This window comes from Myotis lucifugus, unplaced genomic scaffold (genome assembly GCF_000147115.1).
Source record: "Myotis lucifugus unplaced genomic scaffold, Myoluc2.0 scaffold_22, whole genome shotgun sequence".
Taxonomy (NCBI): domain Eukaryota; kingdom Metazoa; phylum Chordata; class Mammalia; order Chiroptera; family Vespertilionidae; genus Myotis; species Myotis lucifugus.
The window spans coordinates 6,945,910-6,971,424 of NW_005871070.1; positions in this window are offsets into that span (position 1 = coordinate 6,945,910).

Consider the following 25,515-nt stretch of genomic DNA (forward strand, 5'->3'; position numbering starts at 1 on the left):
CTTAAGCCATCAGTAGGACATCCCCTGAGGGTTCCTGGATGAGGACCCCCCCCCCCCAAGTGCATGAGTTTTCGCGCACCGGGCCTTTAGTTCTTATATATTAGCTTTGGGTGATCAGAACAAGCTATTAAAAAGAAAGACAGACAATTCAAAGCAGTTCACTCATAAGGACCTGGATAGCCTTCACAGTAGAAATCTAGAGACACTGTATATAGAATGGCAAGTGTAGGATTGATTGCCTTGTTTACAATGAAAACCTCCAAGTGTAAGATTAAGATACACAAAAGTGCAATGTCTACACCTACCCTCAGCCCTTCCTATCATCTTTTTCCTTTAACCAAAGGCATTTGTATTTCTTAAGAAATATAAGACTAGACCAAGGCAGGTTGCTGACACCGTCATCCTTGCCATGTATCACTGAAGATCTACTGTGCATATGGACACATCGGCATATGCTGATTCATTTCAGAGAAATCATTTCCTGGTGACTTGAAGAGCATGACCACCAGAAGCTCCTTTGTGGTCTTTAGCAATGAGTTTTTAGCTTCACCGCCTAAGGATTCAATATAGCCACAAAGGGAAGTAGGCAGTAATTTTCCTTTGGTTATAGCATCTCTCTCTCTCTCTCTCTCTCTCTCTCTCTCTCTCTCTCTCTCTCTCTTTCTCTCTCCCTCCCTCCATCCTTCCCACTTTCTCTAAAAATCAATGGAACAAATATCCTTGGGTGAGGATTAACTATAGATATGCAGATTATGATATGTATGTCACATTATCATGGATATATGTCATGCAATTTAATTTACTTCCAAAAGGTTCAAAAAAGATTGCAAACTACTTAAAAGCAGGAATTATGTGACAAATTCATATCCTATAAATCTCACTCAGACCCTTATGCATAGCATGGATTAACATGTACTGAATATGTTAATGAGTCAGGGAATGAGTGAGAGTGTGAATACATGAATGATTCAATTAGTGAGAAAATAAGGCTTATATGGATAAGCTGGTAGACAATTGTATGCTACTTTTAAATAAGTGGCTATGAAATAGTTAAAGAAAAAGTACAGAGAGGTTAAAAGCAATACTGGGAAATGTTTTACTTTGTTTTGTTTTTAGTAACAATGGAAACTTTGGAGGTAACACTCAATCTGGGCCTTATCTCACAAAAAACAAGATTCCCAATAAATCCATTCCCTTAAAAGAAAAGCCATTTCCTGGTATTAGCAGGCAAATGGAGCAACCATTATTACAAAAACATACTGGAGGAGCAAAATTTATTTTATATTTCTGGTGAAGATAGAAAATCAAATGCCCTCATTAGCCTCTGCTCCCTCTCAAAATTCCACATAAATATCACTAAAAATTATAAATAAATAAAAAACACAGAGTAAGAGAGATAATAATGGCAAGAGAATTTGGGAAACCAAAATACAAATACAAATGGGCAAAAAATAACTGATTTAGCAGATCTGAGAAAGCTAAACCTGGCAGTGGGAAAACTAAGGACTAACTCAGTTTAAATATGGAGCACCCCAAATGCCCCTGGAAATGGGATGAGGCAGGCCTAAAAATAGGATAATTGCCTGAAAGTCCATGTACAAAGCTGCTAGAAGCCCAGATTCCCCTTCTGGGAGTTTGCCTCTCTAGAGAGAGAAATGGAGAGTCTCTGGACTAGAAAATACCAAACACAATTGAAGGCAAGGACACCTTACCCTAAACTGGGAAACTAGGTCAAATATAACTATTGAATGTTTAGATTTCATCTCTTCTTCCACTCAGATCAAAAAATGTTATCAGCATAACTTTAACCCTCTAGTCAGGAGGTTAGAATCTGATCAGACCTAAAGGAAAGACCTAAAGATACTGTTGGGGGGGGGGGGGATATTCCATCAGTAAATTGCCCATATCACCCTACAGCAGGATTTCTCAACCTTGACACTGTCGACATCTTAGGCCAGATCATTCTTCGTTGTGAGGATCTGCCCCGTGCATTACAGGGTATTTAGCAGCATTTGTGGTTTTTACCCTCCAAATGCCAGTAGTACTCCCACTTTTCCAGTCATGACAATCAGAAATGTCTTTAGATAATGTCAAATGTCCCGTGGGAGCAAAAAATCACTCCTGGTGAAAATCACAGTTGACATGCCTCTCCCACATACTCAAGAGCTTCAAATCAACATCTTAGATATTAATTGAAATCTATGGGTGACGCCCTGGCTGGGTAGCTTAGTTGGTTAAAGCATATTCTTGATACACCAAGGTTGCAGATTCGATCCCCAGTCAGGGGACATGTAAGAATCAACCAATGAATAAGTAAATACGTTTAACAACAAACTGATCTCTCTCTCTCTCTCTCTCTCTCTCTCTCTCTCTCTCCCTTCCTCCTTTTTTCTCCTTCCCTCCCTCCCTCTTTCTCCTCTCTCTCTAAAAAAAATAAATCAATTTTTTAAAAAGAGGGTGAATATAGATACACTTTCAAGTTATGCTTGAATTAATCATTTACAAATCATATATGGTTTAGTTCTTCTCAATTAAAATTATTTTATACTTTATAAAACCTAAACTTAAAAAAAAACTTCCTAAAAACACCATCTAAAGCTTAAAAATTCCAAAAGAATTACAATTTTTTTTAAGAATTACAAAATTAAAAAAAAAAACTATTAACATTGTCTACCTATTTGAAATAAATTTGGGCTTTCTTTATAAAGTTCTAAATAGTTTGCTGTTTTTCACTCAAGGAAGATGTATCATCATCTTTTAAAAATTCTCATCAAACATGATCAAGAGAAATAGGTAAGCCAGGTGGATGCTCCTGAGGCAATCTCTGAGGTTTTGGCTTTTAAGAGATGAGCATCTACAGTTTGAACATGTGAAATTTTATCACCTTTCACTCTGTTTACTAGTTTTAATGTCAGTTTCAAATTAGAGGAGGAAGAAAACCTTTGCTAATGCTGTATCAACATGTGAAGTACATTTTGCAAATAAGAAAAACCCTTTTATGGGAACCACGCAATTTCAGAGTATAAAGGAATCTCAAGAGCCATCTGTCAACTGCCCATCCCAGGAAGAAATCACCGCTGCAAGCAAGATTCCATAACATGTTCAAGGATAAAAGGCTGCTATTTTTTTTAATAAAATGGATCTGTTGTGAATCAAGTAGAAAGCTAGCCAAATCTGCTTTTATAACTTTTGTCCATTGGTCTAGACCAGTGGTTGGCAAACTCATTAGTCAACAGAGCCAAATATCAATAGTACAATGATTGAAATTTCTTTTGAGAGCCAAATTTTTTAAAATTAAACTATATAGGTAGGTACATTGTTATTAACTTAATTAGGGTACTCCTAAGGCTTAGGAAGAGCCACACTCAAGGGGCCAAAGAGCCACATGTGGATCGCGAGCCGCTGTTTGCCGACCATGGGCTAGACTCTAGCATATAAAGAAAAAAAATTTTTTCTTTCAAATCTATCAGTTTCAGTTCAAGAGTTCTGGGGTCCTCCCTCGACCATGTCATTTAGCAGCCCCCAAATAGGCCTAAGGCTTAGCACCATTAGGAAATGAGGAAGCAGAATAAGCTTCCTGAGACACCTGACAAGGCATCCGTGCCACCAAAATCCTTCCCACCTTCACCCAACTCCTTTCAAACACATTAGGCAGTTAGCATTTTCAAAAGGAAAGAAAATCTTTGTACAAGATCGGTTTATGAACTGATCTTAATTGGCTACATCAACTAATCATCCCACACATGCAGTCTGTCACCAGCATCACCCTCTCCATGGATATGAGCCTCACCCTTCACCAATATCCACCCACCCAGCAACGATCCTCACTTCTACTCCAAGGCCAGGAGAGTAGAGGCACAAAGATGATCTTCCTCTCTTACTTATACCTACTAGGAGATAATTTAAAACTACAACAGAGTATAATTAATAGTCCTGATTATGAAAAGAGGCTAAAATCAAGTCACATGCAATTTACTTGTATTCTTAAGGAAAACTCTGCAACAGATACCTGCGTTTTCATTATTATCTTCAGAAAGAGTCCTCATCCACCCAAGTGAAAATCAACTGCACTCCTGACAGCTAAAACCATCACCAAAAAAAATGCTGTCTGTTACTCTGAACACTGAATACATTTTAATATAAATATTGGTCTCTTTTCTTTATTGTAATCATTTTTAAGATTCTAGCCCGATTCAAGTCAATCATTTCAAAGTTTAATTTGCAAATTATTCAAGGACCAATTTTACCAGATAATGCAACATTTGAAGACCCATTAAAATGTTTATTATGCTCTTCAATAAACCTTTGTTCTTTTCCTCTCCTTCCCTGTTCATTTCCACTTAAATAATCCTGGCTCCCAGACAGCTAGTCTTGAAGAAGATCCTGCTCCCCAACTTCTCTCCATCCCCAGCTTGGTGTTCCAAACACTAATTTTTATTCATGCTGTGGCAGCTCCTCTGGTCTTAGAAGCTTTTCCATCTCCACTGTGTTACAGTTTGGGGTAGTTACAAGGCTGACGAGTTGTGCAGGTAAGAGAGGATCTGACACTACCCGGAAGGAGCCTACTTTTATGGCACTTTTCTGTACATCACCAGGCAGTACATGCCATCTGCAGTCCAGCAAGGAACTCTTTGCAGGACCTTGGGGTGTTTCTGGAGCTCCAGCTCCTAACAGGCATTAAAACCAAATATTTTACCCAGACTCATCCTACCATCAACATGGAAGCCTTGTTTCCTCCAGGTTGGTATCTTCCAACCCAGAATCTGAAGAGATTTTGTTTGGTTGGTCCTTGTGTGTTTGTGGTTAATAAGAGTGAGTTCTATGCCATTGCTCTGAGGTTACCTGGCACCATTTTTTCGAGTCTGAGTCCAAGACTATGGGTTTCCTGAAAACTATTAGAAAAAGAAGTGAGAATGAGAGAGAGATCATAAGGTAGAACAAAGGAAGAAATAGAGAAACTTCCAACCATTTCACCAACATGCAGTGATTATTCAGTTAATGTTGCTCTGAAAACGTGCCTGCACCTCTGAGCAAGTCAGTGTCACCAGGTGCCTCCTCAGGCCTGGCGAGGTGGGCAGCCTCTGCCACATCCTCGATGCTCTGTGGAGGCTAAGCCTCCTCTCTCTCCTGTGGGCATCTCCTCAGACATAGTTGAGCTGGGGAACTGATACTGTCCAGGACTGAAAACAATGGGGACTGGATATTTTGTCTAATTCTCTGAACATAAACCTGGCAGTACATTCTTTGAGTTACCAAGCAACTGAACATCTGACATAAAGCCTTTAACAACTTTTTCCATAGATTAGTAAAAGTTCCCAGAAGAAATGTATGTCTAGTCCAGTGAATACAAAAGAAAAAAAAACAGATGGAGCCAAGAAGGGGGTGAGAAGAAGGCCAAGAGGACAAAAGGAAGCAGCATGTCCTTGAAACTTATAGACGTGGAAGGCAGATAAACAGGAAACACCTAGGTGAGGGGTGTGGACTCCAGAGGAGAATACGTGTACAGGATGCTACAAAATGATCCCAGATGGCATTTCCTGAAAGCTCTAGGAAGCATTTTTTTTAATGGACACATACCAAATTTTATTACATTGGAGATTACTGATGCATTAACTTGGGCTTCCCAATCAAGAATTTTTGTGCAAATTTCATGCCATGTCTGTGCATTTAAATGCACTTTTTATTAATGCATCATTGTTGAGTTGTTTTTTTTGGAGGGGGTACATTGATTTATTTTTCAATTACACTTGATATGCAATCTTATATTAGTTTCAGGTGTACAACATAGTGATTAGACATTCATATATTTTATGAAGTAATCACCCGTCTAGTATCCGTCTGATACCATACATAGTTATTACAATATCATTAACTATATTCCCTATGCTGTATTTTATATCCCCACGACTCTTTACAACTGGCAATTTATACTTCTTAATCCTTCACCTTTTTCACCCATCCCCCTCTCATCTGGCAACCATTAATTTGTTCTCTGTATCTTTGAGTTTGTTTCTATTTTGTTTGTTCATTTATTTTGTTTTAGATTCCACATAAAAGTAAAATAATATGGTATTTGTCATTCTCTGTCTGACTTATTTCACTTAGCATAATTTCCTCTAGGCTCATCATGCTGTCGTGGGAAGACTTCATTCTTTTTTATGGCTGAGTAATATGCCACTGTATACACGTACCACTTCCTTATCTATTCATCTATTGATGGATACTTAGGTTGCCTCCAGATCTCAGCTATTGTAAATATCACTGCAATGAACATGGAGGAGAGGGGGTGCATATATTTTTTCAAATTGGTGTTTTGGATTTCTTCAGATAAATACCCAGAATTAGAATTGCTGGGTCATATGGTAGTACTATTTTTATTTTTTTTAGGAACCTCCATACTGGTTTCCATAGTGGCTGTGTCAATTTACAATCCCAACAATGCAGACTTCTCTTCCACATCCTTGCCAACACTTGTTTATTGATTCATTATTTATTGACTAGAGGCCTGTTGCAGGAAGATTCCTGCAAGAATAGGGCTTCCTTGGGCCTATTCCTGCAAGAATAGGGCTTCCTGTGGCCGGAGCGAAGCAGAGAAGGTAGCAAAGCCCACCTCAGCAGGCTACACTCCCTTCTCCGCTGCCTTGCTCCCTCCTGTCTCCGCTGCCTTGGCTCCGCTCCTGTGTCTGCTGCCTCAGCTCCCTCCCTTCTCCGCTGCTTCGCTCCCTTCTGCAGTGCTTGGCTTCCTTCTAGGCCAGTGGTTCTCAACCAGTGGGTCACGACCCCTTTGGAGGTCGAACGACCCTTTCACAGGGGTTGCCTAAGACCATCGGAAAACACATATATAATTACATATTGTTTTTGTGATTAATCACTATGCTTTAATTATGTTCAATTTGTAACAATGAAATTGGGGGTAACCACAACATGAGGAACTGTATTAAAGGGTCACGGCATTAGGAAGGTTGAGAACCACTGTAGGCTGTCTTCAGTCTTCACTCCTTGCCTGCATATGCAAATATTAGCCGCCATCTTTGTTGGGTTAATTTGTATACTCATCCTGATTGGCTGGTGGGCATAGCGGAGTGACACCAATTTGCATGTTTCTCTTTTATTAGTGTAGATAGCCATCTGACAGGTGTGAGTTGATAACTCATTGTGGTTTTAATTACATTTCCCTGATGATTAGTGTTGTTGAGCATCTTTTCATAAGTCTATTGGTCATCTGTGTGTCCTCTTTGGAGAAGTGTCTATTCAGGTTCTTTGCCCATTTTTAATTGCATTGTTTGTTTCCTTTGGTGTTGAGTTGTATGAGTTCCTTGTATATTTTGGATATTAACCACTTATTGATGTATCATTAGTGAATATGTTCTCTCATTCAGTGGATTGTCTTTCTGTTTTGTTGATGGTTCTTTTTGCTGTGCCAACACTTTGAGTTTGATGTAGTCCCATTTGTTTATTTTTTCTTTTGTTTCCCTTACCTGAGCAATGTCAAAGAGTTTACTACCTATATTTTCTTCTTGGAGCTTTATTATATCAGGTCTCACATTTAAATCTGTAATTCATTATGATTTTATTTTATATATGGTGTAAGAAAGTGGTCTAATTCCATTTTATCTGCATGCATCATTCCAGTTTATTGATTAGACTATCTTTACCACATGTATATTCTTACCTCTTTTGTCATAGATTAATTGACCAAATAGGTTTGGGTTTATTTTTTGGCTCTCTATTCTATTCCATTGATCTGTGTCTTTTTTTATATCAATACCATGGTATTTTGATTACTATCACCTTGTAGTATAGTTTGATATAAGGTAGTGTGATACCTCCAACTTTGTTCTTCCTTCTCAATATTGCTTTTGCTATTCAGGGTCTTTTGTGGTTCCATATAAATTTTAGGATTATTTATTCTAGTTCTGTAAAAACAATTCCATTGGTATTTTAATAGAGGTTGCATTGAATCTGTAGATAATATCAACATTTTAATGATGTTAATTGTTCTTACTAATGAGCACAGAATATGACCCCTTTATTTGTGCCTTCTTCAATTTCTCTCCTCAATGTGTTATAGTTTTCCAAGTACAGGTCTTTTACTTCCTTGGTTCAGTTTATTCCAAGTATTTTATTCTTTTTGATGCAATTGTAAATGGCATTGTTTTCTTAATTTCTCTTTCAAATATTTCATTATCCTATATAATAAAAGACTAATATGCAAATCAACCAAACGGCAGAACGACGTGCACTGACCACCAAAGGGCAGACGCTCCGACTGGTAGGTTAGCTTGATGCTGGGGTCCAGCCAATTGGGACTGAGCGAGATGGGCTAGACACACCCTGGAGCCCTCCCGCGGTCCCTCCCCAGCCCTGATTGTGCACTGGTGGGGTCCTTCGGCCTGGCCTGCGCCCTCTTGCAATCCAGGACCCCTCGGGGGATGTCGGAGAGCCAGTTTTGGCCCAATCTCGCAGGCCACTCCCCTCGGGAGGGCATCAGACACAGGGCTCACAGCTGGCGAACACTGCTGGGGCAGCATGAGACTCACCCATGGGGACTAATTGGGTGCAAACCCGTGGCACAAGCAATGGGGCCGAGATGAGCAGGAGCGGCAGGTAGGAGCTACAGGTGATGTTGGACTGCGGGTTTCGGCCCGATCCCCACAGGCCACCCAGAGGGACCCCACCAGTGCACGAATTCGTGCACCGGAACTCTCATTCTATATATTTAAGGTACAGAAATAAGCATTGTATATATGTAAGGTGCATGAATAAACACTGTATATATTTAAGGTGCACATCAGGACCTGATGTTTTCATTTACATATACATTGTGAAATGATTCTTCCAGTCAGCCAATTAATCTATCTATCACCTCATATATTTTCCTTTTGTTTGTGTGTTTGGTGAGAACACTTAAGATCTATTCTCTTACCAACTTTTGAGTACATAATATGGTATTAATAACTATAGTCACCATGCTGTCCATTAGATCTTAAAAATGTATTCATCTTGCACAGCTGAAACTTTGTACCCTCTGACTAATATCTCCCCATTTCCCCCACCTCTCTGCCCTTGGAAACTGTTCTGCTCTCTTTTTCTGACAGGTTTTTTAGCTATTTACATATAAATGATATCAAATAATATTTGCCTTTGTCTGGCTTATTTCACTTAGCATAATGTCCTCCAGGATCATCCATGTTATCACAAATGACAAGATTTCCTTTCTTATGGCTGAATAATATTCCATTACATGATATTCCATTCTGACATACTACATTTTTTTATCCTTTCATCTGTAGGCAGACATTTAGATTGTTTCCATATCTTTGCTATTGTGAATAATGATGCAATGAACATGGGGGTGCAGATATCTCTACAGGATAGCAATGTGAGCTCCTTTGGATATATACACAAAATGGGATTGCCAGATCATATGGTAATTCTATTTTTTGTTTTTTGTGGGTGTATTTTTTTAGGAATCTATATACTGTTTTCCATTATGGCTGTAGCAGTTTACATTCCCACCATCCTGTGACTTTAGCCAGTGTTCAGAGTTCCTAGCAGAGACCCTCTCCACAGAGCTGATTCTCAACATCCTCTCACTTGCTCTCTGTTCCTGGCTTATGATTATTGGTAGCTCCTCTCACTAGTTCAGACCCAGGGATGGACAGGCACCACCCTTCCCTTAGGAGACTAAGAATATTGCACTATCCTTGTAATTTCTCTATACTCTGCCAGCACCTTTATAAATTTAGCTTTATTTAAACGCTCTGAAAATCACCCAATTTGTATGTATCAACTATTTCCTGCTAAGACACTGACTAATATGTATTCTTACTTCCTTGTAACCCCAATTTCTATCACAACTCTTCATTTTCCTAGACTCAAATGGAAAATTTTCTCTTCCTTAAATATATATTCTAATTCCATGGATTCTTAGGCTCCTAGGAATGGAGTAGTTGGTATTAATTTTAATTGCAGATTCAGTATTCAGGGGGAATATCACAGCATGTGCACTTAGCTGAGGAATCTCTGCAGCGCAGTCTCAATACATTATCAGCCTTCTCAATGTTTGCCAGTCACCTCATAAAAGTAATAGTGGACAAATTGCCTCATTTGGCACAATCCTTCCCTCCACCAAAAAACCCTTCATGATTTTTCTTCTTATCTCAAAAGTGGGAACTAAATACTAACTGGTCATATAATCTCTGCAAATTAAATTTATACATTCTGAGATTAATCAAAGATTTTCATCATTTTAAAAGGGCTAATCATAAAGCTAATGGAAAGCATTAATTCAAGGTGATACTGGTTTTAATCTGTGCACATCCTCTGCAATTCATTTCATCCTTCTAAGTTAACAGCAACTACTAAAAATAATCTACTAACTTTTTTTTAGAATAAAGAATATTTTTGTTAATACTTTTCAAAAAAATATTTTCTAGGAAAAAAAGACACATTCATTGAAATTCAAAATATCTTGATTCTCTGCCCTTGTAAAATGATTGAAATAGTCCCATAGTATGAGAACTTTACCTCAGAGTACCAAGTAAACTCAAGCAATAACACAGAATTATCTATATATATAAAAGCCTAAGCAACCGAACCACTGAACGACTGGCTGCTATGATGCACACTGACCACTAGGGGACAGATGTTCAATGCACAGGATTGAGTTCCCTCCTGTCTGGATTGGGCCTGCAGGGATCGGGTTCCCTCCTGTTTGGATCAGGTCTGTGGGGATTGGGCCAAAACCAGCTATCCAACATTCCCCAAGAGGTTCCAAATTTCGGGAGGGCACAGACCAGGCCGAGGGACCCCCACCAGTGCATGAATCCATACACTAGGCCTCTAGTATCTAATTAAGAGTAAAACTGCATAATTTCTGCCAATCAATTAATCACTCTGATCTGACCTTAATGTGATTACCCAGGAAAGAATATGATGGTGAAAAGGGCCACTGAAGATACACTTACTGTGACTAATCTGTATTAGTGAAAATAAGAGGTAGAGTTTAACAACAAAAACAATAATAATAGCTAACACATTGTGCTTATGATATGCGCAAAGCATTATTTTATTTTTTAAATGTTTATTGTTGAGAGTATTACAGATGTCCCCCTTTTTTTCTCCCCATTTCTCCCCTCCACCCAGATCCTTCCCTGACTCAGGCTGTGACCACCCTATTGTCTGTGTCCATGGATAATGCATATATGCATATAAGTTCTCTGGTTAATCTCTCTCTCCCCCCTTCCCTGTGAGATTCATCAGTCTGTTCCATGTTTCATGCCTTTGGTTCTATTTTATTCATCAGTTTATTTTGTTCATTAGATTTCTTATTCATTTATTTTGAATTTTAGATTCAATTTTTGATAGATATGTATTTATTACCATTTTATTGTTCATATTTTTATCTTTTTTCTTCTTCTTCTTAAAGAATACCCTTTAACGTTTAATGTAATATAGCTTTGGTGGTGATGAACTCCTTTAGCTTTTTCTTGTCTGTGAAGCTCTTTATCTGATCTTCAATTCTAAATGACAGCTTTGATGGATAGAGTAATCTCGGGTATAGGTTCTTGCTTTTCATCACTTGGAATATTTCTTGCCACTCCCTTCTGGCCTGTAAAATTTCTGTTGGTAAATTAGCTGACAGTCATATGGGAGCTCCCTTGCAGATAACTAACTGCTTTTCTCTTGCTGCTTTTAAGATTCTCTCTTTGTTTTTAGCCTTTGGCATTTTAAATATGATGTGTCTTGGTGTGGGCCTCTTTGGGTCATGTTTGGGACTCTCTGTGCTTCCTGGATTTGTAAGTCTATTCATTTCACCAGGTAGGGGAAGTTTTCTGTCATTATTTTTTAAATAGGTTTCAATTTCTTGCTCCCTCTCTTCTTCCAGCACCCCCATGATGCAAATGTTGGTACACGTGAAGTTCTCCAGAGGATCCTTACACTATCTTATTTTTGGATTTTTTTGCTGTTCTGGTTGGGTGTGTTTTGCTTCCTCCTAATCCAAACTGCTGATTTGATTCTTGACATCTTCTCTATTGTTGATTCCCTGTAAATTATTCTTCATTTCAATTAGGGTATCCTTTATTGCTGACTGGTCCTTTTTATGTTCTCACTAGGTTCCTTGAAGTTCTCACTAAGTTCCTTGAAGTCCTCATTAAGTTCCTTGAGCGTCCTCATAACCATTGTTTTGAACTCTGTGTCTGGTAGTTTGCATTTCAATGATAGAGTATTCTTGGATCCAGTCCCTTGCTTTGCCTCACTTTGTATACTTCATTCCATTCCCTTCTGGCCTAATGTATTTCTGTTGAGAAATCATTTGATAATCTGATGGGAGATCTTTTGTAAGTAACTCTCTGTCCTCTCTTGCAGCCTTTAAGATTCTCTCTTTGTTGTTAATGTTTGCCACTGTAATTATGACGTGGGTCTTTTGAGTTCATATTGTTTGGGACTCTCTGTGCTTGTGTGACTTTTTCTTCCCCAAATCAGGGAAGTTTTCTGTCATTATTTCTTCAAATAGGTTTTCTAATCCTTGCTCCTTTTCTTGTCCTTCTGGCACCCCTATTATCCGTATGTTACTTCATTTCATCTTGTCCCAAAGCTCCCTTAGACTCTCCTCCTGCTTTCTAGTTTCCATTTCATTTAGTTCTTTTTCTGGAGATTTCTTCTGTTCTTTCATTTGCAACATGTTCTTTTGTCTCCACATTTTGTCTGTTTCACTTTGTTTGTTTCTATGTATTAGATAGAGCTGCTATGTCTGCTGGAATTGGTAAAGTGGCCTTGTGTAGTAGGTGTCCTGTAGGACCCAGTGGCTCAGCCTCCCCTGGCACTCTAGGTACACCCCTGTGTGGACTGTGTACATTATCCTATTGTAGTTGAGCCTTGATTGCTGTTGTCGTCACTGGGAGGGATTGACCCCCAGGCCAATTGACTGTGCAAACAATCTGTGACTACAGCAGAAGAGCTGCTGTGCAGGTGACACCCCTCTGGAGCAGGACTTACTTCAGTGGGGCTTTGTTGCTCACCAAGTCTGCCTCTTCAGTGTGTCACTCATGGATTTGGTAAGGTTGTAATCTGGTGTGGTCTGAAGCTGACCACCAGGTACACTGGCTCTGGGGCCTCTGGGATGTGTGAATGCAGTTACCACTTGTGACCTGCCTAGGGCCACCCAGCACAGCTACACAGCAATCTGCAGATGGCTGCTACTTGTGTTGGGCTCGGAGGTGCCCAGGAGAGGCCAATCTGTGAACCTTGGCAGGCTGCTGAGCCTGGGGCCACTTATTGAGAGGTATGGGGCATGCTGAGGCCAACTGCTGCATGTTTGAGAGATTTTAGGAAAATCTGAAGCCTGAGCCAGAACAGGACATTCATATGGAAAAGCCGCTGCAGTTTGGATGTGACAGGGCTTCAGGGAATCACCAGGGAAGAGCAAACAGTCTGAGCCAGTTTGATGGAGACTCAAATATGGCAACTGCCTATCAGCACTGTGGTGGGAAAGTCTCAGCATAGGAACAATGACCTCTTCCAGCACTTTTGTCTAGGAGAAAGCTGCCAGACAATTTAGTTCCCCATCATATGTCTGGATCCTTTCAAGCTGCTGCCCCAGTGCTGGAGCTCAGTGAGGGAGTAATTCTGAGTAAGTCCATGTGCCTGGGACTCCAGCAACCCTCCATGTCGCTCAGCTACAATCCCTGCTGGTTTTTATAGCCCAAAGTTACAGGGACTTCTCTTCCTGTCACTGGATCCCTGGACTGAGGGGTCTGGTGTGGGCATGGGACTCCTTGTTCCTCACAGGGCACCTCTGTAGCCAATATATCCCTCCTGATTAAAAAAAAATATGCCACACATGGGTGTCAGACCAGCCTATTCTGCACTTCTGCCCTCCTACCAGTCTCAATGTGGCTTCTTCTTTAATTCTCTAATTGTAGGACTTCCATTCAGCCAGATTTCAGGCAGTTCTGAATGATAGTTTCGTTGTAATTTTAATGTGGTTGTGTGAGAAGGCAAGTACTGCACTTACCTACACCACCATCTTGACTCTTCTTCTAATTAATGTTTGCATGGCACTATTTTAAGTGCTTTACATGCATTAACTCATTTAACCCTCTGAGAAATCCCAGGAATTAATCACTATTACTATTCCCATTTACAGATGAAATAGATTCAGAGATTTTGAGTAATTTGTTGAACATCAGACAGCTAGTGTGAAAAGTTGACATTAGTGGAGCGATTTCAAAACAGAGCTAGATCAGCCGTTCCAGAGGAACTGCCTTGCACGTCTTACCCCTTGGAACTTTGTAATGTTTGAACTAGGCAAAATAACCTTTGGACTAGCCCGTAGTTGGCAAACTGCGGCTCACGAGCCACATGCGGCTCTTTGGCCCCTTGAATGTGGCTCTTCCTAAGCCTTAGGAGTACCCTAATTAAGTTAATAACAATGTACCTACCTATATAGTTTAAGTTTAAAAAATTTGGCTCTCAAAAGAAATTTCAATCGTTGTACTGTTGATATTTGGCTCTGTTGACTAATGAGTTTGCCGACCACTGGACTAGACCAAACCAACCTTTTCATAAAAATAGTTGTTTATAAAGCTAACAGAAAGCAGAAATCCTGACCACCTGAACTGATGATGATGGACAGTCTTTAGAATCAGTAACTAGCCATGTATAGCTTAAAGGTAACTGGTTAACACTAATATAAATTCCTTTCTTCTATTCATGAGATGATTTCCCTTCCCTTTCTCATAAATTTCCTTGCCTTAACCCCATAATTTGGTTTTGTGCCTGAATCTAAACCCAGGATTACAATTCTTTTTTATCTCAAAAAATGTTTGTTGCCTCTCATTTTGGATTTTTATTTTTAGGTTAACACTAGTAAGTGACAGAGCTGTGATTAAAGTGCAGGTCATCTGGCTTCGAGCACACATCTCTAATCACCAAGATACATCATCTCTGTTGGAACTTGGAGACACAGTCCTTTTAATAGTGTGTAATTAAAAAATACAATCAGCTTAGCACTGTACATGAATTCCATGTAATCTCAGTGTCTCTTTTAGGAACAACTAAAAAATGGGAACTGAGGCATCCCAAGAGAACGCTCACTACCAAACCATTTGAGAGAGCATGGACATGGTGTTATGACCTAGTTTTGTCAGGAAGAAAAGAAAATGAATAAATTTGTTCAGTAATTCTTACCATTTAGGAAGTAATCAAGAGCTCCTTTGTGAATTTGTTGACAGCTATGGTCCTTCTCCCCATAAAATGTTTACTTTGCATTCAATTTCAGGGAGTTTGCAAAAGCCCTGATGCCCATTCTTAGGCCCTATGCGTGAAATCTCTCTTCATAGATTATTTCTGAGTCTACAGTGCTGTATACTTTATTTAAAAAAAGAATCAACCCATGAACTATTTATTGAGTGACTACTACATGCAAAAGCATACTGTATTGAATCCTGTATGGAGAGTATAAGGAAAGATATTCTATAGTCCTGCAAAATAAGACAGGATAAGGGTCATTAACATCTCCAGGGAGGATAAGATAAGGGTCATTAACATCTCCAGGGACTCAGAGGGAAAAAATATTACTTCTAGCTTGAATATGACCTGGTCTAGAAAAATGATTAGGACTGGAGAGGGAGTGAGAAAATGCATTTAATATCAGGAAATAATAGAATTCTTCATTTAATATCAGGAAATAATAGAATTCTTCATGTTATGGTAAGAGTAACACTTCTCAGCCCACTAAGCAAATAGAGGCTTGAGCTAAGTTCAGTAATAGAAATATAAAGAATCATTTCTGTACACCTGAGTTATGACTGTAAAGCTTTAAACCTACTATGTTGTCTTAGCAATTATATATTTCCATGTAAGACAGAAAAAAATCTTCATTTTAGTACTTGCCTGAATTTGTGCGCTGAAAATGTTAATTTTGTGATAAATGTTAGCTATACAGTGGGGCCTTGACTTACTAGTGTCCCGACTAACGAGGTTTTTGAGATACCAGCTGTCTCTCGGCCAATATTTTGCATTGAGTTGATAGAGTAATTTGAGTTAACAAGCTCCTTAACGAGCTCGGTCTCAGAACGAATTAAACTCGTAAGTCATGGCCCCACTGTAATTACTAAGAACCTTATTTTCCTACCAGACAGTGTGCTTCATGCTACATCAGTACCAATCTGCTCACTTCATCCCAGCTCCCTGATAGGAGGACAGCACACAACTGGAGGCCCTTGGCCTTCCCTCTCAGAAGCCAACTAGAACATGTGCTGCACTGTTAACCATGATAAGGATACCTGTCAGTAAAAATTGGCTTGAGGCTCTTAACTCATTTCCCCATGGTCAGGGGAGCCAACAGACAGAAATTTATCTTGATTCCAAGGTCATTTTGTATCTCATTAGCAATCCCATGAGCCTCTACTCTTTTTATTCAACTGTCAACAGTCCTTGATGTTTTGAATAAAGAAGCTGTCCAAACTAAGATTAAAAGAAGGGGGGTGGGGAATCACTGCCCCCTTCCTCAGACTCCATGTGGAGGTGCTGAGCTGGCTCAGCTCCCTAGGGAGCTCCTTATTTACTCACTTACTTACTTATTTATTTAGCAATCCTAGTCATGATTTGGGATTCAGGAATTTGCATCATTCAGTCTTAATTGTTGCTGCAGTTCTTTTCAGCAAATATTCAACACAGAAGGCCTGGGTATATTTGAAATTATGGTAGAATTAATGTTCACTTGATTGGGAAATTCTAGAATTTGAAATTAAAGTCTGAAAGAAGACAGATTAAGTTACTAATTAGCTAAGGTTGCAAGAAAATAATAATGCATAGAAACAGAACATAAGAGCAAGAAGACATCCAGTAAAACTGTAATCATGCATTCAACCAGAAATGCATTCTACAGCCCCACATGTATAAATGAGATGCAGGTTTGGAGCAGTTACCTCCTTTCAATGTTGACAGAGTTATAGCATATCCCCAGAGGACTGGGTGAGATGTGGAAGTGGGGGTGGTAAATGGAGAAGAAAGTATCAAAGAAAATGACTAGTTTAAAAAAAGACATGAAAGCACAATTTTAAATGAACTCAAATACTTTCCACTCTATAGCTTAGGGTTGCAGAGAATAAGATTTAACATATCAATACAATGGCTTCATCACTTAGAATATTTAAGGCTGTAAACCAGACAACTCTGACTCAAACTGTGTTTAAAATTTGTATTAATTTTTTGCTTACACAATAGCTCACATAATTAAATAGGGTAGTACATAGTCACGGGGGCACTATAGGGTTGCAGTTCTGCTGCCTGGGATTCTCTTGGCTCTGCTCTCTACCTTAGACCAGCTTCATCCTCAGGATGAAGGCAAGATGCCTATGACAGTTCTAAGGCATCATGTCCTGACACCATGTCCAGAAGAAAAACAGGACCAGCTTTTCCTGTTTCTTTCTCAGGGCTGAGGTAACCTTTCTTGGAAGCTCTCAGCAGACTTCCTCTTACATCTCTTCTGGCAGATTCAGATCACATGCCCCTTCCTAAATCAATCACCAATGGGAAGAATAGGATTATCATAAGTGCTTGTCAAAGTGTGGCCCCTAGATTATCAGCAGTACTTGGGGGACAATGCAGACTATTGGGACCAGTTCCAGACTTACTGATCAGAATCTCCAGAGTTTGTTTGTTTATTTATTTTTATCTTTATTGTTGAAAGTATTATAGATGTACCTTTTCCCCCCACTGACCCCTTCCACTCCTTTCCTTCCGCTCCCCAGGCCTTCACCACACTATTGTCTATATCCATGGGCTATGTATATAAGTTCTTTGGTTTATCTCCTCCTGCTCACCCTCCCCCTTTCCCTCTGAGATCTGTTAGTTGTTCCATGCTTTGGTATCTCTGGATCTATTTTGTTTATCAGCTTATTGTATTAATTAGATTCCACATAAAAGTGAGATGATGTGATACTTGTCATTCTCTGACTGGCTTATTTTGCTTAGCAAAATATTCTCCAGATCCTCCAGGCTGTCTCAAAGGGTGAGAGATTCTTTTCTACATCTGTGTAGTATTCTATTGTGTAAATGTACCAAAGGTGTTTTTTTTTAATTATTTTCTTCGTTTTTTTTTTAATCCTCACCCAAGAATATTTTTCCATTGATTTTTAGAGAGTAGAAGAGAGAGGGAAAGACAGAGAGAAACATCGATGTGAGAGAAGCACATTGATTGGTTGCCTCCTGCATGAGCCTTGACCAGGGCCCAGACCAGGAAGAAACCTGCAACTGAGGTACGTGCCCTTGACCAGAATCAAACCCGGGACCCTTTGGTCCGCAGGCTGACACTCTATCAACTGAGCCAAATAGGCTAGGGCTACCAGATCTTTTTTATCTACTCATCTACTGATAGGCACTTGGACTGTTAAAAACCAATTTAAAAATGGGCAAAGGACCTAAATAGACACTTCTCTAAAGAGGACATACAGATGGCCAAGAGACATATGAAAAAAAAAATGATCAAAGTCATTGATCATCAGAGATATGCAAATTAAAACAACAATGTGTTTAGCACCTCACACCTGCCAGAATGGCCACTATCAACAAATGAACAATTGACAAGTGCTGGAGAGAATGTGGAGAAAAGGGTACCCTTGTGCACTGCTAGTGGGAATGCAGACTGGTGCAGCCACTATGGAAAACAGTATGGAGTTTCCTCCAAAAATTAAAAATGGAACTGCCTTTTGATCCAGTGATCCCATTTCTAGGAATATCCTATATACTGGTAATAAAGAGCTAATATGATAATTAGACCAGCTGGTGGAACTACCTTCCGGAATGACCTTCCAGAACAACCTTCCAGAACGACCAGTGGGTGGGGAGCGGGGTCACGGGGCCACAAGGTAGCTGGGGCTGCGAGGGCCTATACTTGCACGAATTTCAGGCATTGGGCCTCTAGTATCCTAATAATCCTGAAACACTAATCAGAAAGAATATAGCACCCCTATGTTCATAGTAACTTGTGTTTTAACAAGAATTCCAGGTGATTTGGATGCACTTAAGTTTGTGAACCACTGGTTTAGACTAGAGTGGAATGGGTGTTGGATTTGCAACCACAGTGACCAGGACACTGGTCAAGGAATCAGAAATTGAGGCAGACCACAACTATCAAGGTGACCAGGAGTTATATTCACTAGCATTTTTGAATACTTGCTCTGTTCCAACTTTTTTTTTTTAACTTCACTATACCCTTTAACTTTTCATAGCAACTCTGGCAGGTGTTATTGTCTCCATTTTACAGATGAGGAAATGGAAGCTCAGACTATTTAACACACCCAATTTTACATAGCAAAGTCAAGGTTTGAACTTAGATGTTCTGATTCTAAATCTAGTTTTCATTCTATTATGCCAGAGCTAAAGGACGTAGGCTGCCCTCACCCATACCTCTATATTCTATGGAGGCTCTACACTCCTTGGTATTCACATTTAAATGGAAATTAACCAGAGAAATAGCCTCAAGTCCACAGTCTGTCTTGGGTTCTGGAATTCTAAGAAATTTCCAGGTTCTGACCTCCCTGAGGGTTCTTAATGGCTTCGTAGAGTCTGGAGTTAACCAGATTTCAAGAGATAGCCCAGAAATACACGGAGACTTTTTTTCCTTTCAGGGATGGCAGAGAAACCCCTATAGACCCAAAACACAGAGAAATCTGAAAAACTGCTACTCAAGTTTCTGATACTCTGGTGGTTATTGCCATTCTGAATAACAAAGGGGCTTGTATGTAAATGACATATAGGGGAGCCACAAACAAGGGCATTAGAACTGAGATTTTTATGTTGAGCCAGGCAGGACCCTAGAAAGGCTACACTCGCTGATCACAGGTGAACTAGAAAAAAATTCTACATACAGAGGAAGGCAACAAGGAACCTTCTCTATCTAAGGCAGAACTCTAAGGGAAAAGTATCTCCCCTGATAAAGTGTAACCACAGGCTTGCCTCGTGTGGATTTGAGATATGGATTTATACTACCTGCAAGGGCAGGTAAATTCCAAACAGAAATTAACATAAAAGTTGGTTCCCAGATAGTCACTGCCCCTGAGGCCCTGGCTGAAGAAAACAGAAAGCCTCTTTGTAAAGATGCATCCTCAACTCAACACAGGCTTCTCACAGATAACAAGAGTTTGCACCCTAAATCACAAATCCTGAAGAACATGTCTCATCATGGCCAAAGTCAGCACACATGACAAATATGAACTTTACCCAACAGAATTATCAGGAAAACCGGCTTTATATTATTTTTTTAAAATTTAAATAAAGGAATTTAAAATATGAGAAAGAAACAAAATACTATTTAAAAACCATGCAGATTTTTAAAAGACATACAGAAGGGAACATTTAAACTTCTATCTTTCTCAACAAGAAATGTATGACCTCCATGAGAAATCAGCCTGGGCTGGAACAAAAGTTGTCAGAGAAGCTAGGGAAATGCAAGATTAACATAATTGCTCCATAAAGCATTTTGTAATTTGTGTGTCTAAGCAGGGAATCCCCAAATGCCCTGCTTTCAATGGTATCCAATGTCCACCCCTACCCCGACATGGAGAGATTTGCCCCTCTCCCCTGCTGTAACACAATGAAACCTGAACAAGTTAACTGACTGGTGATGGTATTTTTGGTATTTTATGGGGGGAACATTCATGAAAAGTTTTGTGAAATGTCTTGCTCTGCAGAACCTCTTTATCAAGTTTCACCTTTCAGCTAAATATTTATATTTTACAGTATTTCACAATAAAGGCCAACAGTTCAGAAATTACCACATTAAACTCAAACCTCTGATTATCTGAGTCTTGTCTATCATACTTATAGCTTTTTTGCTCTGACTCCCTAAGTGAAGAGTATTTCCTTGAAGATTTATTTCTACTAACTTGTAGAAATATAAAAGGAAATATGCAAGGTACAGAGTGTCATCATTTTTCACCAAATAAAAATTCAATTCTCATCCTGACCAGTGTGGCTAAATTAGTTGGGAGTCATCCCATGAACAAAAATGTTGCCAGTTTGATTACCAGTCAGGGCACATGCCTCTGTTACGGGCTCCATCTCAGGCACGGGATGTGCAGGAGGCAGCCGGTCCATGTTTCTCTCTCTCTAAAACAATCAATTAAAACAATCTTTAAAACAAAAATGCAATTCTCGTGTTGGAGAAATGCTGCTGTGAAGGCCTACAGTTCAGTAATCATCATAAATTTACTTATTGACTGAGACTGCCCCACCTCTTCCGCTGGCTAAAACAAGCAGAGGCCTGAATACATCATGTGGACGGCTGAAAAGCACAGGGATTGTGTCAAATTTGTTGTCTCTGAATAATCCTTCTTGGTTAAGAGAAAGGCTGCTCCTTCAGGCTCCTCGCTGTGTTTCCAGGCTGGGTGAATCACTTGGCCAAACCTGACACCAAAAGAAATGCAAAGGGTGACTTAACGCCAAGAAGCCCTTGCCTGACCCTGCCTCAGGGTGAACAAACACCTGGTTTAAACAGAAGTTTGGAGGAAGCCGCGACTCCATGCCAGGGGAAGTCCTCACATCTGCCAGCTGCCAACTTCCTTCCATCACAGGTCAGAGACAGAGCCTCTCTGCCTTTGGAACCACCATTTGCTGCTTGGGAAGAAAGTGTGGAAGCACTTCCGACCCTGGTACCAACAGCAATTATCTTCCTTACTTATGAAATAGTTGTCATTTGTCTGAATGAAAGCTACATACAGGCAAGAAGGTGCTCTTCTCTTAGAGAGTGAGAGTTTATCTACCCATAACACAAAGGTCTCCTTTAGTATAAACTAGAGGCCTGGTGCACGAAATTCATGCACGGGCGGGGGGGTCCCTCAGCCCAGCCTGCACCCTCTCCAATCCGGGACCCCTCAGGACTGCTGGCTCCTAACTGCTCATCTGCCTGCCGGCCTGATCCCCCTAACTCAGTGGTTCTCAACCTTCCTAATGCCGCGACTCTTTAATACAGTTCCTCATGTTGTGGTGACCCCCAATTTCATCGTTACAAATTGAACATAATTAAAGCATAGTGATTAATCACAAAAACAATATGTAATTATATATGTGTTTTCCGATGGTGTTAGGCAACCCCTGTGAAAGGGTCGTTCGACCCCCAAAGGGGTCACGACCCATAGGTTGATAACCGCTGCCCTAACTTCTCTCCCCTGCCAGCCTGATCCTCCTAACTGCTCTCCCCTGCCTGCCTGATCTCCTCTAACCACCTCTGCCTCAGCCCTGCCACCATGGTTTTGTCCGGAAGGACGTCCGGAAGGTGGCCCAGAAGATGTTTAGTCTAATTAGCATATTAGCCTTTTATTAGTATAGATGCCACCTTGTCCTAAAAATGCAGGTTGTTAGCAGGTTTTCCTATCATGGAAGGAGAGCCTGCAGTAGCATCCTGGGTTCTGACCAGGGCTTATGCACTAGTGCTTTATCTCAGCAGATGAGATTCCTAGAAGAAGACTCTTGGATGTACCTTGAACATTTCTATCGATTTTGCCAAATCATCCTCCAAAAATGTTGAACCACTTTAAACTCCCACCAGCAACCATGCATGTGCCCTCTGTCCTACTTTGATGCCAATATCATTGAAGCTTCCCTCCCCTCAGCCAGGACTGCTTGGCACTTGAGCCAAACTCACTGTTCAGCCCAGGACTTGATTTCCCGAGATAGAATTATGGAGGAGGAAAAATAGTTTTCCTCTACCCTTCTGAGTTCTTAGCAGAGGCCCTTGTAATGAAAGACAGATTACCAAGAGAAAAACAAAAGTTCATTAACATGTGTACCTCATGTATATGTGGGAGATCCCAGGGAAAAATGAATAACTCCCCAAGGTGGCTTAGAATCCAGATTTAAGTACCGTCTTCCTAGGGAAAGGGGACAGGATATGTAGGCCTCTTAGAGGAGAGTAAATGGTTTTTAGGAAAGATGAATGGGGGTTGGGGGGAGAAAGTTTGTAACAAAGTTTGGGTGTGATGTCAACTTCTAGTCTCCTGTCTTGTGATAGGAGTCAGTCTTCGCTGGCTGATGACACTTTTCCCATTGAGGGGACCTATGACATTTAAGCTCTTTTTTGGGGGGTCCGATTTTAAGCAGATCAGGAGACTTCAGTGAAAGCCTCTCCTTGCATTTGCTGTTTTTCAAGCATCTGCAGCTCAAGATCATCAATATAACAACATGGCATACATTGGGGTGGCATGTTCTCTGACCTTCAGAATAAACCCAACAAAAACTTGTTTCCTCTCTTAGATTATTTGCCACAGTAGCCTTATTCCCTGGGAGACAGTATTCTGACCAGACCTTCCTGAGAGTGGTCATAACATACCCTGTGCTTGTAGAAAGGTGTGGGCCATATCACTAAATAAATCAGGGTCAGTTTTCTCATCTTGTGGAAAGGGAGATAAAGTTATGATAGTTTATCTCCCTTTCCGCAGGTTTCCTGCAGGTTTGTATCTCTGCTGCAGCCCCAGTGGCCCCAGTGCTACCGCAGCCACGGGACTTGGGGCTGCTGGGTGCTGGGCCCCCTTGAAGGTTTGTATCTCTGCTCCTCCAGCCCCTGTGGCAGCAGTGACAAAGCAGGCCCAGAGGCCCTCCTTGGGCGGGTTGGGGCAGAACACCTGCGTCGTCGCCATGGCGACACATAAGCATCCTGGCCCAGCTGCCGCCATCTTTGTCAAAGAGTGACAGTCAATTTGCATATTCCCTCCTTATTGGCTGTGGCTGCCACCATCTTTGTTGCAGAGTGATGGCTAATTTGCATATTACTCTTTTATTAGATAGGATTTGGAGTTAATGTGTCTATAGAGGGAGTAAATACTTAAAGGCAAAAGCAACATTGCCAAATTAGTACAGCAGTATCAGAGATTTACTCTGTGGTTGGCATGAAAAGTAGAAAGTGAGGGGTGATTAGCTTTCCTATTCAGAAGCCAAAGGATTCAAAGAGGAAACTTTAGTGCTGCCATTTCCCTAAAGGACAAGTTGCCGACGTTTCTTTGCAACTAGGTGAGCTCTTATTTACATAATCATCATCCTGAGTCAGTTTTAGCCTTCCTTGTATTGTACCCACCCTTATCTTAAAACATCTAATGACAAAAAAGTTGGCAAATAACTTTATCCTTCCAGTAAATTAATCAGGTATTATTGAGTGCCTATAGTGTGCTTAGAGATATGTGTTCAGTCCTAAGAGGAACAAAGATTTCAAGTCATAAACGCTCTCATCTTCAAGTATATAATCCACTTAAGAACAAAATTGTGTGTTTTTTCAATTATAGGTTACATTCAATATTATTTTGTATTAGTTTCAAGTGTACAGCATAGTGGTTAGATAATCATATATTTTACAAAGTGGTTCCCCCGATATTTCAAGTACCCACCTGGCCCCATACATAGTTATTACAATATTATTGACTGTATTCCCTATGCTGTACTTTACATCCCTGTGACTATTTTGTAATTACCTATTTGGTTTTGCTACCTTGTTCTATTATGTGGTTTACCTGCCCCACCTGCTTTGAGGTGCTCGATGGCTCCTCCAGGAACAGCCAGAGTTCCTTTCTTGGCACCATGGCCCTGCCCAACACCCTTGGCCAGCCTGGCAGAAAAGGCAGAATATCTGGAAGTCTAAGGTAGTGGTTTTCCAGAGGTAGTCCCTGGACCAGCAGCATTAGAATCATTGTGGAACTTGCTAGAAATACAAATTTTCAGACTCTCCCAAAGCTATAGAATCAGAAGATCTGGGACTCAGGCTCAGCAATTTGTGTTTTAACAATTTCTTCAGGCCATTATAATATACTAGAAGCCCAGCATGCAAAATCATGAGGCTCCATCCACCCCCGCACGCCTCGCCCACCCTCCGGCCGCCCCGCCCACCCACGCCAGTCTTTGGTCATTACGGCATTAGGGCCACAGGCCTTTTATATTATAGATGCTCAAGTTTGAGAAGCACTGGCCTTAAAATCTACTTTTGTAAAGCTCTCCTACCTGCCAACTATCTTGTATTGTTTCCACTTTCCACCTATTCAAAACTAAAGAAGTTTTTGTTGTTTTGTTAATGAGTTACGACACTTTGGGCTGCAAGTCACAGCAGACACTTATCAAACTAGCTGAAACAATGAGAAAACTTATTGGCTCATGTAACTGGAAAACTAGCATAAGGGTAAGTTCCATGGTTGACCTAACCCACCAGCCCTGGCTGGGATTCTCAATAATCCTATTAATTCTGCCCTCAGCTGAAGGGTAACTTCACCCTCAGGCTGCTGGTGAGATGGCAACAGAAGTTCAGCCTCACATCTGCACACAAAGGCCTCTAGTGGAAGAGAGAGGGCTCACTTCTGGAAAATCTCCCAAAAGAGTGAGGGAAAATTTCACAGAAGTATCTAGCACATCTTTCCTCTCTTATCATCAGTCCAAATTGCAGCACAAATTCATTCCTGAACCAATTACTGGCAGGAGGGATGGGATGACCAGTCAGGCCCATTCCTTCATCTGGGTTATGTTATTCAT